The following is a 23,043-nucleotide window of genomic DNA, read 5'->3' as shown; positions in this document are numbered from 1 at the left end:
AATTTTAGGTTATGTGTGTGTGTGTGTGTGTGTGTGTGTGTGTGTGTGTGTGTGTGTGTGTGTGTGTGTGTGTGTGTGTGTTTCTGCGCAAAGATAATATCGGGGTCGAAGACGTGGCCCTGTGAGGGGGGGGGACGAGGCGAGTAATGATGGAGATTAGGGACATGGTGGGGGGGAGGGGGGAGGAGTCATCTTAGTTCCCCATGATGGAGTGGATAGGTAGGGGGCGTGAGAGATGGGGTAGGTCTAGTCTATACTATTTGAGCCTTTCACGGGCTTACTGACTCTAGTGTTGAGTTGCTATACCTGTTTCTATATAGCAAACATCTAAGAGTATTATAGTTTTTTTATATAGGAAGGATAGGGTAATACATTGTTATTTTATTCTCAGTTTTAATGAAGAGTTTTCCGATTCTTCTTAACAGTCCTTTAATAATTGTAACCCAGAAGTCAACATTTTATTATTGATTCTTTAATTGTTTGTGTTCTATCTCTTGTCTTTGTGTTGTCATCAGCAGTTGTCGTCTATTTAATGTTTATTTTCTACTGTTGATGTAATGGTGAAAGGAAGTTTTAACCCATCATCAGTCGTGTAGTTTAAACCCATCGCTCCACTTGTTACTCCAGTGTTGGTCCTTATCACAGTGTTGTCTCGCTCCACTTGATAACTTCCTCCATCGTTGTTATCTTGTGTAAGGAGGAATAAGATCACCTCTGTTAGACTCTACAACTCCAAAACGTTTCGGATTTTTTTTTGGTTATCTCCATGAAACTATTACAGTAAAAATAACATCGAACTGCAGGATTAACAAGAAACGACAGTGGGATTTTCTTCTTACATTAATGTTTTGTTATTTTACTCTGATGGATTAAGAGCTGTGTACAGTACGTGATAGTGTGTTCTCTGATGGGCAACAGAGCCGACAAGTAGGTAGAAACGAGCCTGACTGACCTCCTACACCAGGGATAAGATCATTAAATGTCACAAATTCGAAGGATTATAAGGTGAAGGTTGATATTATTATGTGACGAGGAAGAAAGTTATATACAGGAGAGAGAGAGAGAGAGAGAGAGAGAGAGAGAGAGAGAGAGAGATGATGATGATAAAATCCGACGAGGGAGAAGTTGTATGGAGTAGGGGAGATATGATGAAGATGAGGCAGAGGAGGAGGGTGTGAAGGAGAGGTAGGTGATGGGGTGATAAGCTTTAGGACTATATTGTGTATGTTAGTGTTAAAGAAGCCGTATACCTGGAATTCTTCGGTCGTTGGACACGCGTGTACAGTCGGGGACAAAAGTTCGCTCCTCGTGGTGAAACTGAATCACGGGAATGAGACTCCGAACTGACTTACCCTGACTGTTGTATCTCGCTTGGGGTCGATGCTACTTCATTTTGGGAGGGAGCAAACTTTTGACCCCAACTGTTCCTCCTGGCGTTCCTAAATTCAGAGTTCATCTCAAATATAGATGTGAGGTGAAGCGATACTCGAGTGCGGGAGAGGGTGGGTGTGTATGGGAGGGTGTAGTTGTGTGTGGGGGGTGTCGGTATGTGTAGGGTTGTGAATATGTGTGTGTGTGTGTGTGTGTGTGTCATCCTCTTCCGTGTGCGCCGGAGCTTTGTTATCATGTGTGTCTGTTTTTATTTCCTTGACTCTTTTCAGGATTTTACTGCCCAACCTTTACTGTACTCTCCTGCACTCAGGTGAACACTGGATGATTTTCGGGTTGTGACCACTCTAACCCTCCACGTAAAAACATCAACAAAACGTTCACAATACATGAACCGAAAAAAAGATCTTTACTTGTATAGATTGAGATAGTAGGGTATACAAGGAAAATTGTATATATCAGACAAGATTTGCATTCAGCAAGATATTGGTCGGTGTACTCTTAGGTCAAGTTCAACAGCAGGAAGGGAGGGCTTCTGCCACCATCACCTCCAACCCCCTGAATAATTCATTGAGCGTCATCCTGCCTCCCCATATTCTAGTCTATGTAATGGGATACTCAGTGCTCTTCACACCGTAAACACTCACAAATTAGGCCATTCCGGGCGTCGGTGTAAACCTTAGTGTGCAGTTTACGTGGGTGTGAGCCAATACTGACGGTATATATAACGTGGCGTGGCAGCAGCCTCTACTCCTGCCCGGCCTTCACACTTCAAAGAGAAGGTTATTAAGGCAGCTTACTCGCAATATCCTCGCTTCACAGTCAAAGGAGGACGCTAAGGCAATTGATTTGTGTCCCTTTAACTTGGCTGTTATTGGTTCAGTCTAGTTAAGTATTAGCTTTGCACTTAACTTTATATTTCTGGCGGGTAGAGACCGAGGGTAAGAACCTGTCAGGAGTGAACAATACCCAGAATGATTTGTTTTAATAAGTCTGAAATCATAATATCGAAGACTTTATTTTTGGTCACAAGAATGAGCTTAACAGGTAAAGAAATTAACTCATCTTAACCCACTGAGACACTAAAGCCTTTTGTTAAATATGTTGACATTTCTGTATATGTTTTATAATCTGAATAGTCATAGAGTAAAACTGGTAATTTACATCTAATTATAACATTGAAATAGATTTTGCTCATTCCTATAAACGTTTTTCTGCTGCAGTCTGGAGTGGCCAAATTGCATAGCGTTCATCTCGTTAGTCTCAGTATTCAGCAGCTAGTGGGTTCTACGCCACTGTCTTGGCAGGATGCTCGCCCACTCAAAGGTTGTTCTATCATTGGCAAGTGTACCCAATAGTGTACTCAATTATTACCGAGTTGTACAAGTATTAGTGTGCAAGAAGAGAGCCTAAAACCTCCACTTCGGGTAAAATTTGAACCCATTATTACGTTGAATTTGAACCTTTTGTCTTATGAACCACCGTGAACTTTGTTTGTAAAATAAAAGTAAACCAAAAATAGAATAACAAAAAGTAAAAAAATACTAGTGATTTTCCGAAGTATAAACCATTAAACCACAACATAAAAATCACAATTCTCGATCATAAGTTCCATAGATTAATAAAAAAGAAAATAATAAATAAATAAAACAAAACGTAAACTGACGAGTCGAACCACATAAACCATTATCTGTTATTTTCCTAACTTTTTTTTTCCCTTGTTGCGGGTCAAGCGTTTGAGTGGCCGGGCTCTTGTTCCAACCTCGTGCTACTATTTGAAAAACAAAAAACAAAAACAAAACAAAAGGTAAAATCGAAAAAACTAACCTTTTTTTATTGGACGTCTACCTTAAGTGGCTTTGACGGAGTGTTCAGGTGTGTGTTTTCAGGTTAATTTGGGGTCTTTATTTTTTTTAGTTTGGTTATTTATTATGTTACATTTAGATTAGGTTAGGTTACTGTAGGTTAGGTTACTGTAGGTTAGGTTACTGTAGGTTAGGTTACTGTAGGTTAGGTTAGGTTAGGTTAGGTTAGGTTAGGTTAGGTTTAGACGAAAGTGGAACCGAACGCGTTCAAGAGCTTCACCTTTTCTTATTTCCTATTTCAGTTAATTTATCCCCCGTGCCTTACACACACTACAGTATATGAATTAATTCATGTTTTTGTACTAATATTTATATAACAGTATATATACATTTTTATTATATTAATCCCGTATTTTTTTTATATTTTTAAATTAAAATGCTATATAAACCTTATGACCAATCGAGTATCTTGTAATTATTTGTATGTCCTTATAACATTATGACCGTAAATTAGAAACAAATATATAAATATCTCCTAGTGAAGTTATTTTAGTCTTATATATATTAATCCCTCAGTGATATATAATACTACGCTTCTAAACAACAAGAGGCAGAAAAAATGGCCACTAAGTAAGATATAATGACTCTCATGTTGCAGTTTCTTAAGAGTAATTAGGTGTATCTTGAGTCTATAGGGTGGTTTCACGTAACATTTTTTTCTCTTAGTTCCTGTTGTTGCCGTGAAGACTTGTCAAGGGCCTCAGTCATCGTCCCAGTCATCGTCTTAGTCATCGTGAAAAATAAGTATTGTTATACCATTGTTTAGGAAGGTATGGTGGTTGGAGGGAAGGATGAGATAAATACCATAGTCAAATCTATACACCGAGGTGTTGGTCTGTTTGCTAATGCCTGATGATGTTGACTTGTTGGGAGTTACATGGTTTTGTTAATCTGTTAGCGACATCGTAAGTTTGAGAAGTAACGAGACTGGTTGTTTCTTTCTTTCTTTCTTACTTTCTTTCTTTCTTTCTTTCTTTCTTTCTTTCTTATAACAATTTCTGTTCACATAAAATTATGGATATATGCTTCAACATCTATCTGATGGAGGAAAGTCTGATTTTTTAATGCTAACACGAACTTGAAGGATTGGAGAAATGCTGTCTTGAGTCTTGGTAGCCCGTGTGTTTGCCCTCACGGTGTATTGCTCATCATCACCAGGTCTCATCAACTCATGTATGTCAGGTGACTCACCGGTCGTTGGTATTGGGGGAAAGAGTCACCAGCTTATTCTTGGTGATTCTTGGGTTTTGTATCTAAATTTTGCACCTAACACTTTTTTTTATACCAGGAAGGATTGTGGTCTGTTGTTAGCTATAACCAATGTATTTGGAGTACGTCACAACACCACAAATTGGGGCGCTTCTTGGTGAGCGCTGAGAGTGCTTGTTTACAAACTTTCCGAGCAGTTTGGTAAGTGTTCTCCTGGCCTTTTGCTGTTCTGGTTGAGAATGGGAAAGTCTCAAGTTTACAGGGCAGGTATAGTCAAGGTAAAAAGACTCATTGGTCATTTAGTTTCTCTGAGTTCCGCCATCAAACTTTCAAATTAGATTCGTGGAAACTTTCAGATTGGATTCCGGCATTCAGCTGAAGTCTCTTCTCGACCAAGTCAGGAGAATTTTTTCTGAATACTTCCTAACGATGACCCTCTACTGTATTATGTTCATCTGTCTGTATCCCGTCACTGTGTTTCCCTCAGCTTCTCTCATGTTTTCCATACACGACCAGAAACAAACTCCCGATGTATACTAACTTTCTGACCATCTTGGAAGTAATACATTCCTCGTCCGTGATGACAGTGACCCCTCTCAGGCGAGTGTGAGTGTAGTGCGAACACATTTGTTACGATTCCCGGCCGCTTAAGAAACATTGAGACAATAAAGAGAGACACACCTATCTTGTGTCTCGCAGTCCGTGATCACACATGTCGTAAGACCCGTGTGGCTGAAGACGTGGGTTGACTTCCAAATGTCCCGAGAGTGGTCAGCCAGGCAAGCTGTCTAAACTGGCCTGTAAGTCAAGTCTTAAGGAACTTAGGAACTGTCAGCCCGACGTAGGTGAAGCACAACACACCACACCACACACAACACCACACCACACACAACACCACACCACACAACACCACACCACACACAACACACACACACACACCACACACACCACAACACACCACACACACAACACCACACACACCACACACACACACAACACCACACCACCACACACACACACACACACACCACACACACACACCACACACACACCACACACACACACACACACACACACACACACACACACACACACAACACCACACACACACACAACACACCACACACACACACACACCACACACACACACACAACACACACAACACACAACACCACACACACACACACACACACACACACACACACACACACACACACCACACACACCACACCACACCACACACACCACACCACACACACACCACACACACACCACACACACACACACATACACACCACACACACACACACCACACCACACCTCTCACCCACACACACACACACCCACACCATACCACCCCCCACCACATCACCCCACACCCCACACCCCACTCCACCACCACACCACACCACACCACACCACACCCCACACACCACACACCACACCCCACACACCACACACGACACACACACAATAGATAAGTCTAATGTCTTACGAGGCATAAACTATGTCTCAAAGCAATAAAAAGAGCCAGTAAAAAGGTCGTCATTTACGCGCGAGTCGGAGTTAAGAGGAGCGAGTGTGGTGCAGTGAAGTGACCAGGGCATTAACAAGTGTACTGTGCCTAAGATGACTCATGTTGTCTTTGTATAGATTGATTGATTGACTGACTAATTTACTTGTTTGTTTATCTAATTGTTTACTTATTTGCCAAGAACGTCAGGACTATGTAAAAGCTAAACAGATCCTCAGGGAACAAAGGATTTAATGACAGAAAAGAAGGAGATGAGGAGGTAGAAGAGGGAGAGGAGAAGGTAGAAGAAGGAGAGGAGAAGAAGGTAAAAGAGGAGAAGGAGGAGAAGGTAGAAGAAAAGGTCAAAGATGGAGAGGAGGAGGAAAAGGTAGAAGAGGGAGAGGAGAAGAATGTAGAAGAGGGAGAGGAGAAGAGAAGAGGTCAAAGATGGAGAGGAGGAGGAAAAGGTAGAAGAGGGAGAGGAGAAGAATGTAGAAGAGGGAGAGGAGAAGGTAGAAGAGGGAGAGGAGGAGAAAAAAGTAGAAGAGGAGAGGAGAAGAATGTAGAAGAGGGAGAGGAGAAGATAGAAGAGGGAGAGGAGAAGGTAGAAGAGGGAGAGAGAAGGTAGAAGAGGGAGAGGAGAAGATAAAGAGGGAGGGAGGAGGAGGAGAGGAGGAGAGAGGGTAGAAGAGGGAGAAGAGAGGGTAGAAGAGGAGATGGGAGGGTAGAGGAGGAGAGGAGAAGGTAGAGAGGGAGGGAGAAGAAGAGGGTGAGGAGGGGGTTAGAAGAGGAGAGGAGAGTGTAGAGAGGAGAAGAGGGAGAGAAAGGGTAGAAGAAGAGAGAGGAGGTGTAGAAGAGGGAGGGAGGAGAGGGTAGAAAGAGGAAAGGAACGGAGAAGGAGAGGAGAGTAGAAGGAGAGGAGAGAGAGGGTAGAAGAGGGGGAGGAGAGGGTAGGAGGGAGGAGGAGGGGTAGAAGAAGGAGAGGTAGAAGAGGGAGAGGAGAAGGTAGAAGAGGGAGAGGAAAGGGGGAGAAGAGGAGAGGAGAGTGTAGAAGAGAGAGGAAAGGAAAGAGGGAGAGGAGGAGAGAGGGTAGAAGAGGGGAGGAGGAGAGGGAGAGAAGGAGTGGAGTGTAGAAGAGGAGAGGAGAGGAGAAGAGGGAGAGGGAGGAGGTGAGGAGAGAAGAGAGAGGTTAGAAGAGGGAGGGAGGGAGGAGGAAGAGAGGAGAGGAAGAGAGGGAGAGGAGAGAGGGTAGGAAAGAGGAGAGGGAGAGAAGGAGAGGGAGGGAGGAGGAGAGAGAGTAGAAAGAGGAGGAGAGAAGAAGGGGAGGAGAGAGAAGAGGTAGAAGAAGGAGAGGAGAGTGTAGAAGAGGGAGAGGAAAGGAAAGAGAGGAGAGGAAGAAAAGAGGGAGAGGAGAGTGTAGAAGGGGAGAGGAAAGGTAGAAGAGGGAGAGGAAAGGGTAGAAGAAGGAGAGGAGAGGTAGAAGAAGAGGAGAGGAGGAGAGGGAATAGAAGAGGGGTGGGGGAGGAGAGGGGTAGAAGAGGGAGGAGGAGGGAGGGTAGAAGAGGAGAGAGGGAGAGGAAAGAAAGAGAAGAGGAGAGAGAAAGGGTAGAAGAAGAGAGGAGAGGTGGAGGGGAGAGGGGTAGAAGAGGGAGAGGAGGAGGTAGAAGAGGGGGAGGAGAGGGTAGAAGAGGGAGAGGGGGGGGAGAGGAGGAGAGGAGAGAGAAGAGAGGAAAGGGTGTAGAAGAGGGAGAGAAAGAGGGTAGAAGAGGGAGGGAGAATGAGAGGGGGGAGGAGAGGGGTATAAGAAGGAGAGAGAGTGTGAGAAGAGGGGAGGAGGAGAGGGTAGAAGAGGAGAGAGGGGAGAGAGAGGGAGAGGGAGGGAGGAGGAGGTATAAGGGGAGAGGAGGAGAGGGAGAAGGGAGAGGAGGAGGTAGAAAAGAGAGGAGGAGAGGGTAGAGGAGAGGAGGAGGAGGAGGGTATAAGAGAGGAGGAGGAGAGGGTAGAAGAAGAGAGGAGGGGGAAAAGAAGGGAGAGGAGAGGGTAGAAGAGGGAGAAGAGAGGGTAGAAGAGGGAGAGGAGAGGAAAGGGTAGAAGAAGGAGAGGAGAGGGTAGAAGAGGGAGAGGAGAAAATAGAAGAGGGAGAGGAGAAGGTAGAAGAGGGAGAGGAGGGAGGAGAAAGGAAAAGAGGAAGAGGAAGACGAAGTCGGAAAGGAAGAGGAGGGAAGGAGTGGTGTCAACTGAGGGAAGTCAACAAAACGGATAATTTTGGTATGTTAGATTATTTTCAGCATTCCTGGCGTCAGGCTTAAGGAAACTAGGACTCGCTTTGTACCCAGACCTTGCAACTCCGGCAATCACCAACAAAGTTACCTGGAGATACTTTAGATCCTAACGAGGGGAAATTCAGTGACATATTACTCATGGCAAAGATTAATCCTTCTTCTTCACTAACTACTGACCTGAGACGAGGACATATATTTCCCCGAGAGATATGAAACTGGGGGGGAGTTATAGCTCATGATGTACGATCTTTAAATGAAAGGATCTTGTTACCAGAGGTAGTTGGGTGACTGAGGACAAGCGATATTACCCTCAGAGGATCTTCTCATGACGTACCTAAACCAGCAATATTTATAATACAACTTTCCTCTCTATCTCATTTGTACTTCTTCCTCACACCCTCTACCTCGCTGCCAATCTATCCTGTAGAACCTTTCACCTTCGTCGGTATCAAAGCGAGCCATCATTCTCTGAGAGATTGAGGATGTTCCAGATGGCCACATGAATAGCCAGCAAGACGTTTACCCTAACTCTAAGCCTTTGAGTGAATAACCACCATTACTCTGACCACCACATTTCTACTTGAGCCGTCCCAGGGCTTTCAGAATAGGGAAGCTCTCGTAGAGGCTTTCCGCTACGCCTGTCATACATATTGTAGCAAATCCCCTTAGATTTTAATAGTACAGTACGAGGAGTCAGCTCTACCTAGTTGATGGAAGTGGTCGTTTCGTTGTTAGGGACTCCAACATCTTCCCTGGCTTATGATGATGTAACATATAAACTGTTTACTTGTTTACCTAATATTACGTGTTGTCATTCTCATATACGTGGCATAAAATAACAAGGCTGCCGGCAGTCACTGGCAAGGATACGTAATTACTTGATATAGAGAAGCGTCCGTGCTACCACAAACGAAATGTTATGGTTCAATCTGCAGTGTTGTCTCCCACTCCCGGCAGACTACAGCGGGAATAAGTTTATATCACGTTGTCAGTTATAACAGCAACGCGCACTGTCCCCGCCACATCCAGCTGCGTAAGGCGACATGAGGTGCTCGTGGACTTCTCTCCATCCTCATTTCATTAGACACACACACACACACACAATACTTTTAGAACAATTTATACGTCTGTTCGATTAAGCTAACATGTATTGTTGTTTAGCTGTATTTGTATTCTCATGTATAAGGATTTGTGGACGCTGCTCAAGAACAATAGTCAGAGAAACATAACATAGCCAATTATGGTTTGTGTTATATTGTTTTATTGCTGTCTATTTTGTCTAACATAATAAAAAATCACATCCTTCCACATAAAAGACCAGACCTCATCCCAGTTCAGACCTTTGTTGTGCCTAACTGTATCAATGACTAGTAATTAATTCATTATCTAAGTAATTTGAAAATTTGCCGTTTTCATGGTGCTTCTGGGTTCACCTGTGGTGATTGTTCGTACATTACGTATATTCCCAGAAGTCTTGATCACGTAATTTAATAATAATAATAGTAATAATAATAATAATAATAATAATAATGGTTATTATCAGTTGCCAGGAATACATAATGAAGTTCTGATTTTACCCGGCCTTTAAATTGGGTTGGGGGAAAAAAAAGTAAAACTTAATTTTATTATTAAGTCTTCAAAATGTCTAAATTATGAACCAAATTTGCACTTCAGATCATATATCATAAAATTTAGGTCCTACAAAAGTCCTAGTTTTCAAGGAACAAAGGTCCTACAAGAAAGTCCCTTTTGAAAATGTAAATTTAGTAGACACCTTGAAAAAGACGTGTCTGTTTGTCTGTCTGTCTGTCCCAGCCATAGCTCCCAAGTGCGTGCACCTTGGTACCACTATTGACCACGGACCCCCGGGTGGTCCGGGCAAGAACCCCAAAACTTCCCCGACTAAGATATCACCACGACGATTGTGAGAGGTGGTTTCCCGTGTCAGGAAGGACACACTGTGGCAGACAAGGTTATACAGTATATACCTAACCCGAGCGAAGCCAGGCAAACAAGTACATTGAAAGTATAGGTATACAATGTATATACAGTACTGGTATACAATATACATACGCAGTGCAAGGATACAATACACATAGTACAATTCAGGTTTATAAACACTGGCAAACGACTCGAACAAGGATGGTCCAATAAAACCATGATATGTTTTATTACCAGAGCGTCAGAGAGGTGCAGAAATCATAACGTTATTGTTTTGGATCCAGTTTTAGCAAGAATGTTGGTATGAATTTTCATCTACGTTTTTAATTATATTTCATTCTTCCACAAGTTCTGTCTATAATATCGAATACCGAACATTAAGAACAGACCTCCACAACACACCTCCACAACACAGCTCCCTGCAGCCAGAATACAGACGAAACTATAAACCTGTGACTGATTCCTGTATTTTCTCATGTAATCTATAGTAAAGGGTACAAAACTTACCATAGATACTTTTAATAAATAGTACAATGGTCTCGGTTTAAATGGTATGTGTTAAAGGGATATTCAGTATTAAAATGTTGAAAATCGACTAATATCTCAGTGTTTAGCCTCATTACGTTCATCTATAAGTCATTATGTTCATTTACCCGGAAGTAGAATTTTAATTTACTTCTCGCTTTAACAGGATAAAAATTGTACCCTTTTTATAATTCATGGTAAAATGGTTTAAGGATACGAATTTTTTTTTAAAGCTGTATGTCATTGTAATTACTAATTATACGCGTATTGGATGTAATTAACCTGTATAAGAATACCTGATCCAGATATTTTCGGTGCGTAACTCCTGTGAATGGCTCCAGGAATGTGTTGATCCAATTTATTTCCTCGCTACAATATTTCTAAATCCCTCAGTGTTTTAGACTGAATAATTGTACTTTTTTATGGACATATTAATGGCGTCATTTTCTGTATCTATTTATTTTGATTTCTTTTATGCATTATGTATATATTTGTGATTTTTTTTCTTCACATGGATTCCACTCGTTCTATTTTATACTTGCATTAAAGCAACGCTCGAGTTATCTAAACGACTGTTGCTATGAGATGCTTGTGTGTGTGTGTGTGTGTGTGTGTGTGTGTGTGTGTGTGTGTGTGTGTGTGTGTGTGTGTGTGTGTGTGTGTGTGTGTGTGTGTGTGTGTGTGTGTGTGTGTGTGTGTGTGTGTGTGTGTGTGTGTGTGTGTGTGTGTGTGTGTGTGCGCGCGTTTACGATTGAATTCTTCCTAAAATGGATAAATTCATTCGTTTTCATCATAATCTGAAGACTAGCTGTCGCCCCCCTGGAAACCACTATGAGAGGGAAAACGATCCACTGTAAAAATGAGTTTAAGTATCAGGGAAGATAAACTTTTCGTAATAGAAGCTGCCACATTCCCGGCCTACCTGACTAGCACACACACACACACACACACATAGCCCTGGCCCACCCCGACTAGCACACACACAGCCTCGGCCCTCCCTGACTAGCACACACACACACAGCCCCGGCAACAACACTGACCCCGCCATCCCGTCAACACCACCAACTCTTGGAACCATTAAACCGTCAAGTCACAGAGACAAATACAGCAGGTATGTCTTTCCCACCTTTGATCTTACACGTTATATCCACGATGATAAAAAACATGGAAACATAAGAAAATTAACTTACTTTTATTAATGTTGTTGTTTATCTTTCAATTAAACTGTGTTCTCCATAGTAATATTTTAAAGCCCTCTTCAAATACGGCTGTAAAATGGCTCTGCGAGATATCAAAAGAACGTGAATGTCCAAACACGGGCGAACAGGGCGTGGCAACTGAAGTACTTGACGTTATAGCATCGCGTGGTTTATGGCAGAGGACGTATTGTTGATGATGTGTGATGGTGGGTTATGTGAACTGACGGGGATAAACCAGGAGGATATCTCTGGGCTTTATTGTGGCGGCGGGGACACCATAGCGTAACACAGCTGCTGCAACGGTGTGGGGGGAATGGCTGACAGCGAACGGAGTGAGAGTTAGTATTTCTCTCTGTTTCAACTAGGGTGTTTCATCCTCAGAATAGGCCTACAAGAATTTATTTATATATGTTTATATATAGTGCTAGTTAGTGGTGTCATTAGCAGCGTAGTGTCATAATTAGGAGGCGGGGGTGAGATTCATTAGAACTTTGTAGACCTAACATGTTGGACGAGAATATTAAGTGAGTAACTTTGTGTTATGAGCTGCCGAGTGTGGGAGGTACACGTCAGGGTAGTGGTGGTGGAGGCCGCGTCACCCTAGGACTACCTCAGCTGGTGGTGGTCGCGTCACCCTAGGATTACCTCAGCTGGTGGTGGTCGCGTCACCCTAGGATTACCTCAGCTGGTGGTGGTCGCGTCACCCTAGGATTACCTCAGCTGGTGGTGGTCGCGTCACCCTAGGATTACCTCAGCTGGTGGTGGTCGCGTCACCCTAGGATTACCTCAGCTGGTGGTGGTCGCGTCACCCTAGGATTACCTCAGCTGGTGGTGGTCGCGTCACCCTAGGATTACCTCAGCTGGTGGGGTCGCGTCACCCAGATGGTGGTGGTAGGATTACCTCAGCTGGTGGTGGTCGCGTCACCCTAGGATTACCTCAGCTGGTGGTTCGCGTCACCCTAGGATTACCTCAGCTGGTGGTGGTCGCGTCACCCTAGGATTACCTCAGCTGGTGGTGGTCGCGTCACCCTAGGATTACCTCAGCTGGTTGGTCGCGTCACCCTAAGATTACCTCAGCTGGTGGTCGCGTCACCCTAGGATTACCTCAGCTGGTGGGGGGTCACCCTAGGATTACCTCAGCTGGTGGTGGTAATACTCTGTTGGATTTAATATTGCAGGTATTATTATTTTGTTCGTCTTTTTTGTTTATCTAGGGTTTTGTATTCTCCTCTCCTCTTTCTTCATTTTTCTATTCCTCTCTTCCCTTATCGGTATCTGTGTGTCTTTCTTGCTTCCTATTCATGTATGTATGTATGTATGTATGTATGTATGTATGTATGTATGTATGTATAACCCCACCTCTTTTATTGTCTCTATTTCATCCCTCTTCCACTATACATCTCTTTATCATTCTCTCTACTTTCTCCCCCTCCTTCTTATCACTCCTTTATCACTTCCCTCTTTCTTCCACCCCCCAATGACCTTCTTACACTCTAATTACTCTTTTTCTCTCTTTTTCTATTCCTTTCTCTTTATCTCATTTTCTTTCTCTTTCTCACTCTATACATTATGTTTACCTGACTCAACTGACGTGAGAGAGAGAGAGAGAGAGAGAGAGAGAGAGAGAGAGAGAGAGAGAGAGATTTGCCACCACCTCCTCCACGCCTTCTCGGATGATGTTGTTGACCTGCTTTTCCTCTGTATTGTGTCCAGGAGGGTGATGAACTAGCGGAATTAACGACGGGGAGGGGGGGATAGGATAGGAGGATAGAGGAAAGGAGGGAGGGAGGGAGATATGGAAGGAATGAGTGTAAGAGGAGGTTGGAAGGAGGGAATGGGGCCCCCATTATGGAGGTAGGGAGGAATGAATTTGGAGACCGAGAGTAAAGAAAGATACAAAAAGGAAATGACAAAAGTAGACATCAGAGACGAAGAGAAACGAAGACAATGAAACAATAGGGAAGGAAAATGGAGAGAGAGAGAGAGAGAGAGAGAGCTGCAGAAGGCAAGGAGGGAGGGAGGGGGGGGTGCGTGTACCCTAACACCAGCGAAGACGAAAATATTTCCACATAATATCACGAACCTCCCCCGGGCGTTTGTCGGGATGGGGGCATTATGCAGTTGCTGGGACGGAGCCGAGGTGTGTATACGTGCCTGGGCGTGCGCGTGCGTGCGTGCGTGAATGTGTGTGTGTGTGTGTGCTATCCACTCGTTCATGCTCACCGTTGCTTCCTGAGTATCCATACCCCATACTCCCTCCTTCCACCCTATCTCTGTCTACCTCTCCTCTCTCCTGTCATTCTATTTTTACTAAAATACCCTTTTTTTAACCAATCTTTCGTTCTCCATTCTCTCAGTATGTCCACACCACCTTGGTAAACCGAGACCGACTTTCGTCCAAATTCTTGTCAATCTTTCTCTAACTTATTCATTTCCTTTCTTCATTTTTTTTTTACGTTCAATCCATCCACACGTGCAGCTTCTCTTCCCTCCTACCTTGGCTGTCGTGCTTATTGGAGACTATTACTCTACACAACTGCAATATTACATAATAAAAACAATATCTTCCTTTACTTGGCTAAGAGAATGCCTGTAATTTTTGTTATCCTGTCAGGAGGGACCAAACACGGAAGAGTTACAAATATACACAAACAAACATGTATGTAGAAGCCAGTAAGAGCCAAGTCATATACGTTTTGATGTTAGTATTCAATTTAGGTCGTCAAACAAGTCAACACAGTGATATGTACCTACACAGAGACATATATGTACACCCACTTGTACAGACAAACGCACATGCAGACATAAATATAAACAAACGCCCTCAAAAAACACAAACAACTACTCTCTCGTGTGCACAAAGACGAGTGCTTACATGAATAGATGCACACACACACACACACACACACACACACACGCATCATACCTCCCAATAAGAAAGTGTTTACAGAAAAAGTTGCCAAAGCCTCCTCTTATGTTTGAATGCACAATGCAAATCGACCAACGCGAAGAATTTTTATTTTACATGACACTGGGGCGGCCACCATAGATATTACATCAGTAGCTCACATGTAATTTGTAAATTTTATTCATATTGATACATATTTGTATACTTCTCCTTGTCATGTCACTAGGAAACTGGGGTATATAATTCTAGGGTAAGTTATATGAGGGAAACGTGTTATAAGTGAGGGAATGGTGTTATAAGTGAGGGAATGGTGTTATAAGTGAGGGAACGGTGTTATTAGTGAGGGAACGGTGTTATTAGTGAGGGAACGGTGTTAAAAGTGAGGGAACTATGTTATAAGTGAGGGAATGGTGTTATAAGTGAGGGAATGGTGTTATAAGTGAGGGAACGGTGTTATTAGTGAGGGAACGGTGTTATTAGTGAGGGAACGGTGTTAAAAGTGAGGGAACTATGTTATAAGTGAGGGAACTATGTTATAAGTGAGGGAACGGTGTTATTAGTGAGGGAACGATGTTATAACTAAAAGAACGGTGTTAAAACTAAAAGAACAATGTTTCATATATAAAATGATATTCATCAGATAAATTGTTATACATCAGGAAACCATTGATAGATTTGTTTTAAAATTTTGGGGTACTGAAAAAAAAATAGAACTAAGCATTTATTTATTTTTAATATAAATACATATTTTAAAGAAGTGGCTTTTATGGGTAAAGGAACATTGCTATTAGTGCTTTTGTTGAGGGCCTCGATTTTAGTTAAGAAGATACCAATGGTTTAAGGTTTTAATTATGACTAAAGTTTAATTTCTATTTTACATTTATTTTATTTTATTTTTTATTTTATTTTATTTTATTCTATTTTTTGTGAGTAAATGACTTTTAAAATTTACTACATCTGTTGTATGGATGACTCACACGTTTCCTGAGATCTTCTTTTGTGAGCAATATGTCGGAAAGGGAACCTCGACCACCTGAGTCCTTAAAATTCAGTGAGCAAAGCAAACTAGGGTAAATTGAGTTAACGTTTATGACCGTATAGTGAGTTATGATTTTATTAACTTGTTATTGACGCAAGAATGATTCAGTGGATGAGTGGATACAGCGCTCACCTCCCGTCCTAAGCGTCTCTGGTTTGATCACGGCCTCCAGGTAAATGTGCAAACCTGGGTATAGATGTGTATTAATGTGTTTATATTTACTGACAATAAATGGAATAGGTGTAAATATGTAAATAAATAAAAACTTGCTGTAAAAGATAATATGATACAAGCTTAAAGCAGGTACAAGGAATGTAAATAAGTCTTTTATAAACTCAGCATGATAAAGATATTTAAGGAATTCGTATAAAACGTTCATGCTATCAGTACACCAACACAAAACAAAGCAAACTCTCACGACTAAACTATAGTTGTTGACAGGGAGGGTTCAGTTGTCTCTATTGTATGTTTGTCAGCAAGAAACTGCTCCTGAAAACACGTATAACAGTTGTCAGCGTCACTACAACCTCTAGGTGAAAAAATCTGTAAAATTTCCATGGCAACAGTTAGTTAGTTATTGGCCTTTTATGGCGCGTCAGCTACTATGACTATACTGCGCCAACACGATAATGGCAGGAAGTGCTGGTGTTAAGAGAAGAGGCGTACCTGCTCTCACACAGTCACGTTATCAGAATATTTAGAATTCGTGAACACTGTCTCTTGGTACATAGAACTGACAGTCTATTTAACACCTCTATAGGCATGGTACTCTCTCTCCTTCACAGTAAAAATGATTCCCTCTCTATGTTTCATTTTGTGAGAGAAAGCGAAAATGGGTCTCATAAGCCTGACGGCCCGTTAGGGACAGTGTAGACTCAGCTGACTGAATACTGAGCCTTCGGTACACAAGGAGGAAATATGGCTAGTGTTACGCTCGACCGCCTTCACCTTCCAAACTTGTAAAGTTAGTTGCCCATTTACAGCTGGGTGGACTGGGGTCACCCTGGGAGGAGCGCCGACTTTCAAGGAGGCAGGAGAACGATGTATCTAACCAGAATGTTTCTCTTGTCACAGGAAACATGAAATTCCATTCATCTGTTTGTTTGTAAGGTCTTCAAATAATTGTGTTTATTTCCTCTTAAAATATTAAAGAACAATTACTTACCTTGAACTGTATGGAAGTTAGTGTAAAACAAATCAGATATCATATAAAACTACTAATATCACTAAGTTATATTAGTGTCTGCAGGTGAAAAATTTAATATAGTTCGTATATAGATCTAAACTAAATAGAAAGAGAACAAGCAGAAACGTACACGAATCTTCTGATGTCGTTGGTAAGTGTAAAATTTAGACATTCTTGATAGCACTCATTTACATATTACTCTAAGCCGCTGGTTCTAGAGAGATTAACATATTAAAAGATACAGGAAGTTCAAGGATAACTACAATGAAACGAGTGGATGTGTGTGTGTCGTGGAGGAGAGAGGTGTCGGGGAGCCTGCAGGTAGATGTGTGTCTGCCTGCCTGCCTGCCTGCCTGCCTGCCTGCCTGCCTGCCTTTACGCGAATAGAGAAAATATATCTGGGTCAGCATTCGTTTGTCTGCCTATCTATACAGTAACATATATACAGTTCGAGTGTAGAGTCCAACATTCTGTGTCATGTATAAGTGACAACATTACTGTCTCAAAATTGAACTCTCTTGGTCTTTAATGGAACCTGGCGTCTCTTAATGAACTGTACAAGATAACTGTGTTTCTACTGAACTTGATATTAGAATTTTCTTATTGAACTCATATGATCAATTTATTTTGCAATTTCCTCGGCCTCTATTATCAATTTCAAAGTTTTAGACTTACATTCCTCATTGTTAAAGCTACCTTGATATATCTATACTATTCTTGTAATGGTTCTTCAGTCATTATTTACACCGAGTCACAATGTCACATTTCTTTGAATCTTACAATTATCTTATCCTTGTATGCAATAATTAAGAGAGATAATATTCTTCTCTTCTAAACACAGCTGTTGGCCTTAAACTAGCTATTGATCTCAGCTCAATAGGTTACAAGTACAAGCACAAGGGGTGTGTATACTTTTTAGGCTTTTCAGCAATCTGTCTTTGATATGAGTCTCGGGATGAAATCAAACACTTGTCTTAGGATCTGAGAGAGAGAGAGAGAGAGAGAGAGAGAGAGAGAGAGAGAGAGATGATGGCTATGAATGTGAGAGTCTGTGTGAATGCAACGAGAAACGGAGGATGACAGCTGAATAATGCACTACAGAGGAATATTCCATAATTGGTATTCCTGAAGATTTGTAAGTTAATTTTGTCTCTTAACTTGTGGTAAGTGACTGTATCTAGTTAAGGTAAAATCTCGGTATATTTTTTTTATTCTACTTTGGTGGTCAATTTCAGAAAAAGAATTTAAGTCGGTGAATTTGATTACTTCTCATATATACTCCAGTACGAAGAAAGATTAACCTGTGTCGTAACTTGAATTAACCAGTGAAATAGATTATTATTATCATCCATTTAAGAAGAAAAATACAACGAGAAAACAGTTCCCTTAAACGTTTGATTTTTCTATAATGTATCGTAGAACATAAAATGGTATTGTATGTGGTTAATGAAATCTTAAAATAAATGAATAAATGATTGTGTATGGCTGACAGGGGCGTTCGTATGTGTTGAAATATTGGGGGAAGGAGTGTAAGTTAGCGTTGACTAAGAGGAATAGTAAAGCGACGAGTGGTGTGGATCAACCTGTGGTATTTCTGGCGAGACGAGAGAAATAGTCATAGTTGTTTCATATAAAAAGGTAAATATTTAGCTTTATATTGAGATTTAGTAAACATTTGTGAAAGTAGAGGGGAAGTGGCTGTAGTGCTCTGCGTGTGTGGTGTAGCCAGGGACCTGCAACAAGGATAAGAGAGGCCCTAAAGAAGGAGGACATCAAGTGTTAGAATAAGCAGCTGTATATGAGGGAGTGAAGGATATCTTAGTCAGTAGGATAAACAGAGGGCGGGGAGTGGGGGAAGCTGGGAGGGAGAGAGGAAGGCAGAGAGAGCGAGGAAGGGATGGTGGCGACTATACTGGAGATGAACCACAATATGTGTTAAATGACTTTGGGTCCGTGTGTCAGTAAATGAAGTTGCTAACTCGAGTAAAGTGGCAGTAATTGAAAAAAAAAAGGTAGTGAGGCTGTACAATTTGGGCTCATCGTCAGGATGGGTTAAAATTTCTGACTTATTTGGGGAGAAACGTTGTGTTGGGAGAATAGAACCTAATGTGTCAAAGGGAGTGATGAAAGGTGGTCAGATAGCCAGTGTTCTGTGGAAGGTGACAAAAGGTTATACCTTGAACCACCAGGTTGCAGCTGGGTCAATAGAAGGGCGTGATTGCAACTTCCCTGCTGTGTGGGGACGAAATATGAGTGCAATAAAAGAATCACGAGGCGAGTAGAAACACTGTAGCTTGATATTTTCTCCAGCATGAAAGGGCAGGTAAAACTCCCACTCAAACGTCCCAGAATTAAATACCTTCGAGTCAGCTGACGGCGTCAGTCACGTGGTTCTGGCGTCACGTTTCACAGACCGGGTGAGTTAGGGATGTAGATCTCTCATTTTTTTCCCCGGATATTGATAAATCAATTGGGTTTGGCTACAAGTCCTGGGGTAGCGCCCAGTCCTCTCAACTGTAACTGGGTTCTTAACTTTTACAGTTGGGGAAATGAAGGCGATCGCTTGTAGTACTGGTCAAACTGCCTCGTTTTGTACCGAAAAAAAATCTACATTGTACTGTATCCGCACGACTCACTTCCACTTTATAAGGATACGGTTATGTGAGAAGGACTACTAGCTTGAATAAGATACACTCACACGCCGCCTCTTGCTAAGATCAAAATACTGGACCACGGGATCATTGGCCCACGTGAATGTTGAATATACAGAGTGAAGAAAAAAGTTATGTTTGAGATATAATATCAAGAATAAGGTATAAAATGTATAAATCAGGAGAACGAGAGAAAAATACAAAGAAAATAAAGGAATACAGGCGATCCCTAGAGTGAAGAAGTGTGGGAACAGGCGGGAGGGAGTGTGACGAGATGGAAAAAAAATTGCAAATGTTAGAGAAACTCTGCCTCAATCACCATACTGCAGGTACGACGTGAAGTATACTGGAGTACTTGAAGTTCTTGGATGATCTTGACTCCAAACTTGTTGAAGCCACCATATATATGTTACGCTAAATGGGGATATTCTCCTATTAAGTTTTAAAAAGCAATGGACGTTTTTTGCCAAATAGCGATAACCTTTTGTTTTAACTACTACAACTTAATGGAAATTATTTCGTCTATGGTAATAATTGTTCTGATTCATTAAAGACTTCGTTTACACTCGCAAGATAGCAAAAAATATGTCAGGTTATGTATGATTCTATGACCAGTTAGAAGTTTAAACAAAATGTAAAGAAGTTATCGAAAATGACATTTATCGCTATTTAGCGTTATATATATATATATATATATATATATATATATATATATATATATATATATATATATATGTATATATATATGTATATATGTGTGTGTGTGTGTATGTATGGCGCAAGCGCGTAGTTGAGCCTTGAGGGTGAACGACCCGCCACAACTCCCTCACTGGGTCACTGGGTGGAGTTGCCGTCACTCAGTAGTCAAGAGGAGGGATACCTGTCCACCTCTACACACACTGTCTTTATTAATACATTTAACGCTATACAAACATTTGTTGTAGAAATAATAAAGGCAGGAACAATAACTATAACATGTGGTACAGTACAGGAGGTCAGCACTCTACTCACGGTGTTACTGTACACGTCAACAGTCAGTGAGGTGCAGGGGATAATAACATTCACTGATACTACTACACACATGGCAACAACATACACATCTAAAAATAACTACACTAATCATATAACACAATAACTGTATTACAACCTCTCCGAGAGTCACCTCAATAAAGATAACTAAATTTATACGTCCATAGACACAGAACTACACAATGGCTCTGACATAACAAAATACAAGAGCGACTTCCCTTTGTACTCTCCGTCGTCCATGTCGAGGTTGAATTATAGGTCATATATCCCCAGCCAATATACGTCTGAGACTAATGTAACATCATCCTTAAACGTCAACTCCTGAAGCAACACACACACACACACACACACACACACACACACACACACACACACACACACACACACACACACACACACACACACACACACACACACACACACACAAATAAAACAAGCACACGGGAATATTCAAACACGCTGAGGTAAACACACAAGAAAATATTCCTTAGATCTTTCCTGCGAGCGTGAGCCAACGAAATTAAATCTTCATAATCCCAACACAATACTACAATTAAATTAATCTAAAGCTGTGAATAACACCTTAAATCCAAAACTTTAACCTCGACCAAAATTCGAGTGAAAAATGTTTGACACCTCCGTATACAAGTTATTAAAGTTTGTCAAAAATATTCTCTACGCGGTGAGGAAAAAATATTCATAAAAAAAAGAGATTTATAACTTTTTTTTTCTTTACATTCACCTGAAACTATTTGGCAGTTATAGTCGTTGGTGCCTTTCCTCTCACGTGAATATAACAAGTGAATTTTTACCAAGTTGATTAATTTCTTGGTCCACCGAGAGGCGCGAACATGTTAAATTAGTTTCCTCGGAGTTCGACACGGCGTCCTTTTTCCGTCATAACCTGGGACACACACACACACACAAGGCTCTTACTCTCCCTTGCCTCTCTCCACAGCCTACCCTCCCTCCCCTCCTCCACCACCCCAACGAGTTCATGGAGAGGGTAGGGGAATGGTGGGGAGGTGGAGGCATGGTGAAGAGGGTGGATGTGTAGTGGAGAGAGAGTGGAGAAGGCGGAGGGAGAGGTAGAGATAAATTCATGGTGAGTATTGGGGCGTGGATGTCGCCCTCGAGTATTGCCTCCTGTGTATATACGTGTGTGTGCGCGTGTGTGTGTGCGCGAGCGAAATTATGTGTATGTATATATGTTTTTGAATATGTTATCAATATGTGTAATTTTTTTTAATTTTTATAAGTTTCATCTAATAAATAATAATGAATACTAGATAAATATATAATAACCTGAACACTCACATTATCTCCAGAACAATTAATCAGACTTACTAGGTTATAAGTGAAGGTCAAGAGTGAAGGTGATAGGTGACGTTACTACACTAAACTGATCTCACTTTATATGTAAAGTTAGGTACAGGGGAAATGACTGATACCCCATTGACAAGTGACTAAACCTACCCATGAATTGATTTTTTTGAGAAATGAAACATTTAACAAAAATGATTCTAAAGTTTGTTATATATACATTGTCAAAATAAAATGACGGAGTATTTTTTTTATTGAACCTTAAATTGCCGGTAAACGTAATTTAAAAAAGTTAGGCCATGTTGTGCATCGATGGAGAAAATTTGCTTGTTAGACAAATTGCAACATTATACTCGGTTCTGTAAATGCATAGAAACATTATTTTACACAATACGTTTTTATATGGGCCGTAAAGCAACATGTGTATTCCTATTCATATTATCACACTTTTTACATTATTTTTCATTTTTGTGCGTTATGACACGTCTCGCTTTTAAAATCATTCGACAGTCCAATTTGAGGTCATATGCAAATTCAACCAACCACATCCCTTCCCTGGGTGGTTTATACACTATCATTTCCCTTGTAAAATTTAGTCAATAAAAGTTGTTAATGACTTTTTTTCCAGAGTCGTGTAAACTGGTTACTATACTCGTGAGGTGATTACTTAAGTGATTCTCTATTTCGTGTATGGTCGAGGACAAGAGTATATACAAGTAACACACAGGTAACACACAGGTAACACACATAGCTAATACACACACAGCTAATACACACACAAGTAACGCACACACACACACAGGTAAAACACACAGGTAACACACACACAGGTAACACGTACAGGTAAAACACATATAGGTAACACATACAGTTAAACACACAAGTAACACAGAACCACAGGTAACACTTACAGATATCACACATACACACACACAACTGACAACCCCTAATGCCCTGGAGAATTCGTATACACGCCGCTCAAA

This window comes from Homarus americanus, unplaced genomic scaffold, assembly GCF_018991925.1.
Source record: "Homarus americanus isolate GMGI-L3 unplaced genomic scaffold, GMGI_Hamer_2.0 scaffold29963, whole genome shotgun sequence".
NCBI classification, from domain to species: domain Eukaryota; kingdom Metazoa; phylum Arthropoda; class Malacostraca; order Decapoda; family Nephropidae; genus Homarus; species Homarus americanus.
This window is presented reverse-complemented; position numbering follows the sequence as displayed.